This window comes from Phaenicophaeus curvirostris, chromosome 3, assembly GCF_032191515.1.
Source record: "Phaenicophaeus curvirostris isolate KB17595 chromosome 3, BPBGC_Pcur_1.0, whole genome shotgun sequence".
In the NCBI taxonomy this organism is placed as follows: Eukaryota; Metazoa; Chordata; class Aves; order Cuculiformes; family Cuculidae; genus Phaenicophaeus; species Phaenicophaeus curvirostris.
The window spans coordinates 32,503,941-32,516,729 of NC_091394.1; positions in this window are offsets into that span (position 1 = coordinate 32,503,941).

Below are 12,789 nucleotides of genomic sequence, written 5' to 3' on the forward strand. Positions count from 1 at the left end.
GCTGCTCTCCATAACCTTTGATAAGTTCCAGAGATCCAGAAGGTGCAGAGATCCTACAAGACTAGAAGAAGGCTAATGTCTAATGTCACCCCTATCTACAAGAAGGGCTTGAAGAAGAATAAAGGAAAGTTACAGGCCCATCAGTCTTACTTCAATCTCTGGGAAAGTTATGGAACAAATCCTCCAATGGAATATCACAAGTCAAATGAAGCACTTAATTTGGAATAGCCAGCATGAATTCACCAAGGACAAATCACAACTGACAAACCTGATCACCCTCTACCACAAAGTAACTGGCTTAGTTCATGTGGAATGAGTAGTGGATGTCATCTACCTGGATTTTTCCAAGGCTTTCCACACTGTTTCGCACAGGTTCCTCCTGAAGAAAACGATGTGTTACGGTCTAGGCCAGTGGTCTGTGCAGTAGGTGGGAAACTGGTTGACAGGTTGCACCCAGAAGGTGGAGGTAATCAGCTACTTTTCAAAGTGGCAACCTGTCACAAGTGGGGTCCCCCAGGGATTGATATTGGGTCCAACACTACTTAATGTCTTCATAAATGATCTGGATGATGGGATCAAGTGTACCTTGATGAAGTTTGCCAATGTGACCAAACTGAGTGGGGAAGTGGACACTTCAGAAGTCAAAGTCACCTTGCAGGAGGGCCTGGATAGGCTGGAAGGGTGGGTTAACAAGGATCTTATGAAGTTCAGTGAGGACAAACATAAGGTCTTTCACCTGGGAAAAGCATAATCCAGAGCGTATCACAGGCTGTGATCTACCTGGCTGGGGAGCAGCCCTGTGGAAAGGGACTTGAAGGTCCTGGTGGATAACAAGCTCAATACAAGTGAACAGTATACTGCAGCAGAAAGAAAGCCAATGGGATGTTGGCTTGCATCAACAAGGGCATCACCAGCAGAAAGAAGTCATTATCCCACCCTACTCAGTGCTTGCCAGGCCACATCTGGAACAGTGTGTTCAGTTTTGGTTCCTGCTATACCAAAAAAGATGTGGACAGGATGGAGAGAATACAGAGAAGTGCCACAAAGATGATCAAAGGACTGGGAAGCCTGCAATATGAGGAACGGCTGAGAGAAGTAGGTTTGTTCAGCCTCGAGAAAAGAAAGTTTAGGGAAACCTTATCACCATGTTCCAATATTTAAAGGGTGGATACGAAGAAGACAGAGACACCCATTTTACAAGGAGTTACATGGAAGGGTAATGGGTACAAGTTAATTCTGTGGAGATTCTGATTGGACACAAGAGGAAATTTTTTTCAAATTAGAACAATCAGCCATTGGAATAATCTCCCTGTGGAAGTAGTGGATTCCCCAGTGTTGGACACTTTTAAGATTCAGCTGGACAGGGTGCTGGGCCATTTTATCTAGGCCATGCTTTGGCCAAGAAAGGTTGAACCAGGTGATTGTTGTGGTCCCATCCAACCTCGTGTTCTATGATTCTATGATTCTATGATTCTACGATTCTATGATTCTACGATTCTATAAGTCTATGATTAAAGTGAACAGGGAGAATGTATCTGGAACTTTTATCCCTTAAATCACAGTAAGAAAAAGATAACTTTTGTTCTGTATATGATCAAAAGAAAAAAAAAATTGTTCTTTTGATTGAAAAGATAAAGTGAATTCTCAAAAAAAACCAACATGAATCTAGATTACAGGATTTGTTTCACAAATGGCAGGAACTCAGAATTAGTACCAAGGAAGACAAGGTGTGAAAGAAAAGAAAAAATAAACACCACAAGAAATGACAAGAATTATTATTAAGCAGAGCTGCTGATCTTTCAGATTTTGTGTTAGTTGAATGCTCAGATATAAATTATGTCGGTTCTTGAGTACCAGTTGACAACAACCCAAAAATGTAAATTTCTTACCAACCGTTACATTAGTGGACATTCAACATCCAGAACTTGAAATTCTTCAGAGGGATTGAATTGTTTTCCCTCTTTTCAGGCATGGGTTTGTTTTCTGAAGTAATTTCCATGTGGGGATTTCTTATTTTTGTTTTTTACTTCCCAAAAAGACATTTATTATTCCCCAATAATATTTAAATAGAAACCGCATTTCTTCAGCAAAACTGAATCAGCAGGTCATTAGTTCACATACTGAAGACTATTTATAGTGGAGGAGAAAATCTGTGTGTATGCACAGGTATCTTGCTTTAAGGTTTATGTTCCGCTGAAAACAAAACTACTTTTCTTTGTGTCCTAAAATATGAAACAAATTCTCTACCTCGGGCAGCTCTTCAAAACACAGTGATTCAACAGCTATGCAAACACTCTTTTAAATATTTTTCAGTGTGTCAGGAATAGCATAGCGAATGATTATTAATCTTCAACTTCATAATTTTCCTCCATCCCTTCAGATTCCAAATTAGCTGACAGGTTTGAAAATTCTCCTCAGCCTGTTGGACAGAAAATAAACCTACTTATCCTGTTCACTGCTACAGTTTCATCATTAGGAATGTAATTGTGTTTCATGTTGCTGAGAAGGTACCCATGATGAAAGCTAGCAAAGACTTCTATGGAAGAGAATAAAGAAGGTAGAAAGCAACTTTGGATTATGTTTGTCTTCAATAACTCTTGCATTGTTTTGTCTCTGTTGAGGACATACTTAACAAACAGCTGTTCTTCTCTTCAGCTTTATGTAAGTAAGCTAGCATTATATTGCCTCATGTGAAATTTCCATGATAATGCCAAACGTATATTTTAACTGACCTTAGAATATCAGGTAAATGAGAAAGTATTGTAGCCAGTTCTCTTTCACTGACATGCTTCTGTTTATTTTATTTTTACCAGATACTGTCTTCTTCCGACACAATGTAATGGGAATGTAACTGTGAATAGTTTTTCGTGCTGTATTTGGATCTGTCCTTAATATGAAATTTCTGTACTATACATAAGGTACTGAAGACATGACTTTCGGGTGTTGAAGTGCATCTTCACTTCCAGCCGCATGACAGACACACATCTGAACACTTGGATTAACTTTCTGTGGATGAGAGTACTCCCACAATGGAGCAGTACTTTCATAACATCCCCACTGATTTTCAAACTCATTCCTGTAAGTCAGGTTATTTGAGCTGAGGCACTCTTTCAGAGTTGATTGTGTCAGTTGTTAGAGGTTATGTGTCCTTGGATGTGAGGGGAGAAGCCATTTGATGTCTATCAGCATGACTATGTTATTCCTGCATATCGCTATGAAGTGGATTGCTTCCAGCTGGACCTTAACCAAAATTTAACTTAATGTGTGCTTAGGCTCTTCGGCATTTCTAAAATCCCTTTTTCTCTCATGCTTTATTTCAACTGCTGAATAAAGATGTCTTCTTTTAAGGGAGCTATTTGTCAATATCAAAGGGAAAACAGGTGCCTGAAAACAGTCAGGTCTGCAGGACAGGGATTAGCATATACAAGATAGCACTTGCCTCCTGACTGAAACGAAAAAAAAAGGCAAGATTGCACACAAACATAAACCCAGAAGCAGACAAGTCAGAGTGGAGCCAGAAGTGATGTCACTCCTGTAACACTGAAAAAGACATGTTAGGATTCTGTAAAAGCTGATACTGATGCTGCTGTCTACTCTTACACTTAAGGTCCCTACAAAAAAAAAAAAAAAAAAAAAGCCCCTGTTGAATTTATAACCCCCGGATACATACCCATTGTCTTCCCAGGAACGAATGCTTCTCTATAGCAAAATTATGTCTGCTACTATTAGAAGTTGCTTTATAAAGCTTTGATCCTTTTAAGTAGATGAAAGTTTTATCACCTGACTAATGGAGTATGACCATAAAGCACAACAACCTGATTTGTTTTATTATATGCAGCTTACTGATTATTTCCTTTGGTATGTTTCAAGTATATTCAAGAACAACTAATGTAAAGAATAGGATTTGAAGTAGGGCCTGAGATCTTAGCTTCTTTAGTTTGAAGAAGAAGCAGACAATATTCTTCTGATGCCACAGTTCATTTTCTTGACATCTTTCACGTGACACATTCTCTGAATTGAGTCAGGAAGATGAACACTGTTCACTGCTCTGGACCTAGACCCTTTAAATAGAAATATAACTGATTTGTGATATATTTTTGGTAGTTGACAGAGGTTTTTTTCCTTGCCTTTTTGCAAAGCTTTTAGCAAAAATTCTGTTCCCTTGGGAAGTGCCATTGTGCCAGCCTTTGTGGGTGTGGAAAACCCTTTATTGCACTTTAAAACTGCTTACATACACTAAAAAAGTTTTAAATAGTACTGAGGACTTTTGCAGATATTGCTCTTAAGTCTTCATCTTGTCTGAACTTTGACCTATAACAGTCAGGTTAATTACAGAAGCCTTTATAGGCTCAAAAGATACAGATAACAACAGCAATTATGTTTTTTTCAAACTTTCAACAATATTCTCCAAATAGTTCTTCTCTGGTATATGTAGTATATTGAAAGTATGATGTGATACATAAAGTTGTAATCTTCTGCACTCGTTTGGGATGCCCTGTATGACTGATTCATAACTATGCTCTTTGGGAGTAATGGAATCACCCCATATTTATTTTCAAAAATCTTTATTCTGTGTAGTGTTTATGCATGCCTGTGCTGATCTGATCTTTGGGGAGTGAATTATATGATGTGTTATACTTGTTTAATTGTAGCCAATACCAATAGTAATGCCTACAGTTAACATTGCTCAACACTTTCTAGCGTAAGACACTTTACATTGTTATCTTTTGTGAGTTTAACCCGTTTGGACTGCAACTCTTCAATATACGCCTCTTGACGAATTCTTTAAAAGAATATTTCACCAGAAAATATTTGGATTGTGGTTGTTGGTTTGGGTTTTTTTTTCCCCAGAACAATGTTCAGAAAAAATATGTTCTTTGAATAGCTTTTGTAGTTTCTCATTATCAGAATGTGCCAACAATACAACTTGACAGCTGCTTGACTCCTTGAGCAAGTACTCACTGGAGTGTCCTCATATCTCCTTTGCTCACTGCTTTTCCTTACAGCTGCATAGTGATCTAAGTGTAATACCTCAAAAGGCAGAGGCAGGGAACTTTTAATGCAACAGTTCCTTCTAAACTACAGCAGCAATCAGTTTGGGAATTTCAATGAGCCAAGCTGACATAAATACACCAACACAGTTGGCATTCAGTTGGTTTTTCAGTTTGAGTAGGCATGACTTTAGAACATTTTATTTTACTAGCTTTTTGTTGTAGTTTTTTAGAATAATAGATATTACATTGCAACATAAATTTATTAATGCCAAAATAAAAGGTAGGTGTTGTGTCTGTCTCAGCAGTTGACCTTCTAAAGGAAAAGTCATTCCATGTTGCACTGCTGAAGAAACACTGATAGAAACATATCCATGCCCTTGCTAATACACAATCTCCTTCTGCAAGGACAATGAACACAGTTCAAGATGATGTAAAGGCTTGATGGCAAAACCTAGTAAAGTGCTTAAGAGTGAATTACCCTTGTCTATCAATGGCAAAACTTGAATAACACTACCAAAAGATCACCAGCTAGCAGCTGCTAAAATTTAGCAGTGCAAACCCAGTAGAATTCAGCCTATCCTAATACAGGCGAACTTCTGGAACAAGGCCTTTTGTTCCAGTGCTGCCAGTATAAACAACAAGGCTATTGACTGCATGTGCCAGCCTTTGTTAGTGGGGGCTACCTGAAAAGATGAAAATTGCATGAATTTGCAATTTCAGATCCATTAATTCTCAGCTGCAAAACCTCCATCTGTAAACTGTCCTAAGAGGAGTAGTTGTGTTGACTTAAGTTTCTGTGTTAAAGGATCATACTGTTATAGTCTATCCCTAGGAAATAAATTTATTTCCTATGGTAATGTTGAATAAATCTCAAGAAGCCATGGCATGGTTTTGATCTTTCATATCACAACAGTTATTGCAAAATGTCATTAATTTATCTTTGGACCACCAATCAAATCAGTAAGCCCTATGGACAGCTTCAGACAAAGATAAGGAAAGAAAATGAAAGGCATTCAGGTCACTTCCTCTTCCACTTTGTCACACTTTTACTAAGCTATATACTGACATAAATTCTATTCCCCCAGAAAAGAACTGCTGACAAACCACCTCCAAGAAAAGACATTAATTCTCTCACTAAAGATTCCTTACTGTTTGCACCCTTTCCTTTACAGATGATAACTTTGGTTTTGCTCAAGTTATATTGAATACACAGTCTAATCTGCAGCCTAATGGTGAATCAAGAAAACATTTTACTTCGCTCTCTCTATGCTGAAAGGCAGTTTGCTAAGTTTTGTAAAAAGTTTTTTGTAGCACTAAGGCTAACTATATATTCTCACATATAAATAAAACTGTTGGTAAGAGGTAGGGGTAGAACTAGGCTACTCTGCAGTGCACTGGATAAAGCTACTTTAGGATGATTACAGAAAGTCTATATTTAATCTACTATATAGAAAATTTTCCTCTGGACAACCAACAGAAATTAAACACTGGATCCCACGTACCTACATCTATATTCCCAGTACTGAGGGGAAACTGCAAGGCTGTTGAATTCCAAGAGGCAAGCACAGAACAAAGTGATCAGACCTAAGCAGATGATTTCATGGATATTTGTTTCTTCATCATCTTCTTCAAAAGATACATTACAGTCCTGTGAATGGGAGGAAAGAAAGGATCATGATCTATAACATTCTGTCAGAAATCCTGGCTGAGACATTACAACAGTATTTGATATTCTGACATCACCAGGTTGAAGCAAAATTACCTTTTCCAATCACAGAAAATAAGAGTTGAATCCTGAAACCATAAGAAAAACATAGAATTTTGATCCATTTGAGATCTGAAAAAATCAACTGGTAGATCAAAAAGTTCATCATAGAATCATAGAGTGGTTTGTATTGAAAAGGACCTTAAAGATCAAAATATCATTTAGTTCCAACCCCCCTGCCGTGGGCAGGGATACCTCTCACTAGACCAACATTCTCAAGGCCCCATCCAGCCTTGCCCTGAACGTTTCCAGGGAGGGGGCATCCACAGCTTCCCTGGGCAACCTGTTACAGTACCTCACCACTCTCATGGTGGAGAAATTCTTACTTATGTCTAGTTTAAATCTTCCCCCTTCCGATTTATACCCATCGCCCCTTGTCCTATCACTGCATGCCCTTGTAAAAAGTCCCTCCCTGGCTCTCTTGCAGGTCTCCTTCAAATACTGGAAGGCCACTATAAGGTCAACCTGGACCCTTCTCTTCTCCAAGCTGAGGAACCCAAATTCTCCCTGCCTGTCCTCATAGCAGAGGTTCTCCAGTCCTCTGATCATCTTCATGGCCCTCCTCTGGACCCGTTCCAGTAGTTCCATATCCTTCTGTCCTGGAGATTCCAGAACTGGACACAAAACTCCAAGTGGGATCTCATAAGAGGGGAGTAGATGGGGAGAATCACCTCCCTCGACCTGCTGGCCATGCTTCTTTTGATGCAGCCCAGGATACGGTTGTTAGCCTTCTGGGCTGTGAGCGCACATTGACAGCTCATGTTAAGCTTCTCCTCAATCAGCACCCCTAAGTCCTTCTCTGCAGGGTTGCTCTCAATCATGTCATTCCCCATCCTGTATTGAAACCATGGATTGCCCCAACCCAAGTGTAGGACCTTGCACCTGGCCTTGTTGAACCTCATGATGTTCACACAGGCCCACTTCTCCAGCTTGTCCAGGTCCGTCTGGATGACATCCCATCCTTCTGGTGCGACAACTGCACCACTCAGCTTGGTGTCATCTGCAGACTTGCTGAGGGTACACTCAATCTCGCTGTCTATGTCATCGGTGAAGATATTAAACAGGATTTGTCCCAGTACGGATCCCCGAGGAACACCACTTGTCACAGATCTCCATCTAAGTGCTGAGCTGTTGACCACTACTCTCTGTATGCAACCATCCAACCAATTCCTTATCCACCAAACAGTCCACCCGTCAAATCCATATCTCTCCAATTTAGAGAGAAGGATGTTATGGGGGGCTGTATCAAAGGCTTTACAGAAGTTCAGAATGATCACATCCATTGTTTTTCTGGTGTCCACTGATGTGATTACCCCATCATAGAAAACCACTAGGTTAGTCAGGAAGGACTTGCCCTTGGTGAAGCCACAGTGATTGTCTCAAATCACCTCTCTGGACTCCATGTGCTTTATCATAGCTTCTAAGAGGACCTGTTCCATGATCTTCGCAGGCACAGAGGTGAGGCTGACAGGTCGGTAGTTCCCAGGGTCATTTTTATCACTATGTTTAAAAATGGGCACAATGTTACCCTTCTTCCAGTCACCAGGGACTTCTCCCAATTGCCATGACTTTTCAAATATCATGAAGAGTGGCTTGGCAACCACATCTGCCAATTTCCTCAGGAGTCTGGGGTGCATCTCATCAGGTTCCATAGACTTATATATGTTCAGGTTCCTCAGGTGGTCATGAACCAAATCCTCCCCTATAGGGGGAGGGGGTTTACACCCCTGGTCACCATCTTGTTTTCTATTGACTCAGGAGAGGGGAGGAGAGCTGTTGCCAGTGAAGGCTGAGGCAAAAAAAGTTGTTGAGTACCTCAGTGCATTTCGATTGCTCTGGAAGATAGCTTTCCTCTGCATTTTTCACTTTTCCCTTTTCAGTTAAGAAAAAAAAAATAGATGGTTAAAATTTTTATTTTTCTCATCTGAATAGGAAAAAGTTATGTTTTTTAGCCTTTCTACAATTATCAGAAGAAATACCTTGCTCTCTTTCAATGTCAACAAATGTCCTCATAAAGGAAATCAGCTATCGGTTTACTACCCAGATTAACATTCTCTTCTAACAAGGGTTACAGGATTTTGAAAAGGTTTGATACGTCATATTGAGAAAAAAATACTGGAGATTTTTAAACTATGGAAAAGTCAACCTGTAAATAGCATGCTCATAACAAGAAAAAAAAGTTAGCCATGAGCAAATATCCTGCATGAGTTATATTGGAAAATCTACTTCATTAAAAATCTATAGGGCTCTCTGTATTGTCTATAAAAACACAGAATTTCATCTGTCTCTATTCTCCACATACTTATTCTTTCCAAAACTCTGTCTAATCATGAGAAGGTAAATAACAGATTCCAGAGAAAACCAAAGAATGGTTATCTTTACAACAGTCCTCGATCTACTACTTTACTTTCCTAGGTTATGATGCCTCCTTTTAAAAAACGAAGAGGATATTCCCTAATCTGACTCAGGTAATGCATTCTTCATAATGATCATTACATTGACTATGAGAATGAAAAAACCTGTTGTGGCTGATCAGCCATTTGAAGTGTTCTGTAAGGATAAAATTGTCCTTCAGATTTACTCCATGCTCCCCATCCCAACCCAAGTATTAAGCTAGGATTTTGTTTTGTTAGCTATTTTATAAACCAATTCTCATCCTCACCAGAGCAAGGGAACCAACGTTCCAGTGGTAAGACAGCACTGCTTTGAATAGATCAAGGAGTTCAAGGAAGTAGCTAAAATTCTTAATCTCTGATGTTGCTGTAAACATCTATAAACTACTGTTGACCAACAAGATGAGCTGAAAGGGTGAGCAAAATAACTGCACAACATTGTTTTTATTTTATATTTCCAGTTTGGAGCTTCTAAACATAAACTTTTAAAAAGTCAGTTAATACTTGTACATCTTCACTCTGTGTGTTCTCCAGTCAGCTATTTGCATTGCCTCTTCCGCGGCACTTTTGCCTTATGCAAAGCACAGAATATTTTCTGGGAATAAATCAGGGGTGTGTTGCAGACAGATTTACCAGGGACATAAAGAGACATTAATCTCAGCTCTGTTACCATTGACTGCATGGATCCCATAGTCTGTGCCTATTTCTGTGTACTGATGGAAGCTGTTATATTTAAGATTCCAGTTTCATGTGTTGCAGAACTAGAAAGGTAGGTGGTGAAAGAGGCAGGAAGGTGGAGGAAGAGAAAAGCAGGTCCTATAGATAAAACATGCGTTTTGTCTCATGAGATTACAATTTAGTCCTACTTCTGTCACAAAGCTTCCATATAACACTAAGCAAGTCATTTAAAACATAGTAGTCATAGATGGCTTCTATATATTCATCTTTGGAAACTCAACTCAAGAGGCTGGGTACCTAGCTGGAGTTACAGAAGCATCAGAACTTACACCTCTAACAAATATCAATAAGAGAGCTACTTTTAAAATAAAAGGTAGTAAGTTCTCTTAGATACTGAAATCTAGGCCTTTTTAATTGAATGGCAGAAATCAATGGACATCTCTGACAATATTTACTTTAATTTCACTTTTCATTTCTACATCAGTAGAGGATGGACAACAATACAAACTCATTTCATGGGTAGGTTGCAAAGCAAAATTAATGAATATTTTAAAAATTTGTTACATTGAGTCTACTGTCCACAAGGAAACGGTGGGGTATCTGCCGGCATTCTTTGAAGGTAAGATTTTGGGGAAAGAAACTGTGTGCTTATCAATAAAAAACTAGACATGATGATGTCAATCCACAAAAGTTAGCAAGAATCTGTTACTATAAGTATAATTACCGTTCTTTTCTTCAGTTAAATCTGATTATGTTACCGTCTTAATCTAATCTAGAGGTCAATGGTTTGCAGATCAATGAAAGTAATGTCTCAGTAGTTTGGATAATTAGGAGGCTCTCTCTTCTAGAACTTCATGTGAAGTTTCTTGTTTAATAGTCGTTCTTTCAGGTGATCCCATTTTCTTCAATATGTCACAGAACTAACCTTTCTTTCTGCCTGAAATGACCTCTGTTTAAACTTCCTGATACAAAATGGGAAACGCAGCTCTGTGCTGGAAGTATTGATACAGATGGCAAGAAATGCTTCTTTCTAGCATCTTTCTTTCTTCATTTTGACTTAAGTGTCTCAGACCACTTAGAAGACAAGAGACTTGAGATGGACATGAGGAAGTGGTGAGGAAATGAAGAGGGACAGGAATTACAGAGGGTAACAGAGTGCAAGGATGGGCCACATCCTAGGTGTTAAGATGAGGACAAATGAGAGTAGGATCAAAACAGGAAAGAAAAATATATTACATGCAAAAGGATATTCATATTCGTATTTCCTATCTAATCTGTCAACATAGTTTGGCCAGTATGGAGTTGTAAATTATTCAGTTGTCTCAGAACAAGAGAGCCTGGATCATAAAAACATAAGCAGGATTAATAACACCTTTCTTTAGGCAGTTGCAGAATAGATGCCATACTTACAATCAGTAAAAAAGACAGTTAACGAAACAGATAAGATTTAGACTTCAGTGCATCTGACCAGACATAGGCATCTACTTTATAATGAGATGAAGCATGCCATGAATTCCATCGAATGTGCTGACTTGCTTTTCATTGACTATGAAAAAGTAGCATACAATGATTTGATCAGATGTTAACACAGTGTGGACCACTACACTTAGCCGTATCAGTCCATCCTTTTGAAATCCTTCAGGTAATCACTGACTGTATTTGAACTCCTTAATGTTTCATTTCCAAGCCTTACTCCCAAATGCTAAAAGGTAGATAATCACCTTAATACGTACTATCACAAGTTACTGAGACACTTTATTATCAAAAGTTATGATCTTGTGGATAAATATGTGAACATCAGATATGGCTGTGATCCCTTGGGCAGAGCAAATCCTGGAGATGTAGACCCATTCCCATCTAAAATAAATGTCTATGATATTTTCAGTACTGAACTTTCAGCTAGTTATGGTGTACCACCATCATTATTTTGAATTTGTCTGTTCCACTACCTATGAATGTCTTTATAGACATTACAAGGCACAAAAGTGACATCAAAATGGAGTTGACCTCTCAAATAAATTTGATTCCATGGTCTGTATCTTGCCCATAAATTAGAACACTCTTCATTCCACTAAACAGAAGAATTCCTTCCCCCCTGACTTTGCCAGGACTGTCACTACAGGCAGTTGTCCACTTCAAACTGGAAGCTCTGTATGCTTATGGCAAAAATTCCTGCATGGCTGATGTTGTCTGATTCTTCCCAAAGCTGGATTAACTGAGGCTGTTTCAAGCACCTCTAAAAACATTCACTGTCCCTGTCAGAACACAGGCTGGCCGGGCTTTCCCCTTTTCCCAGACTACTCCATTACTGTTTACCATACAACTTCTCTACTAGAAACATTGTAGCAATGTTAGTAAAGCCATTTACGAAGTCAGCAGGAAAACTAGTGTCAATGGCCAAAATATTTTTAAAAATTTACATGCCCTGCATCAATGAGGAAAGTGTGAGACACCTTCAGACTTAAGAAGGACATGGTGATTTAGACCATTCACCAACTTTAAGCAACTTGATTTTTTTCTAGAGAAAGCAAGATGAGAGAGAGCTATTGTGGAACTTAGTGTAGCAAAATCCAACCGCTAAATTTGGGCACCAGTCACAAAACCTCATACCTCTTAGCTGCTTGAACCATAGCACTATTGCATGGTATTTTTTAATAGTATGGTTAGAATAGAGGGCAAAGAAGGAGTAAAGGTAATGCGAGCAGTGAATATGCGTGAAAGAAGAACTTCTTTCACTGAAGATGAAATGTGGAGTGTGGTTGAAAGATTGAAAACTAGTAATAACACTGAGCTTTTGTTGTTTCCATGAAGTACTAGAAATAGAACACTACTGATGAATTGTGTTTGGTTTAGACATCCAGAAGATCAAAACACCTAAGACCTGGTTTACTGCAATTGTAAGATCCTTAGTACAAATTAAGACATTCTATTCCTATGCCTTGCAAGCCAAGTAACGTCT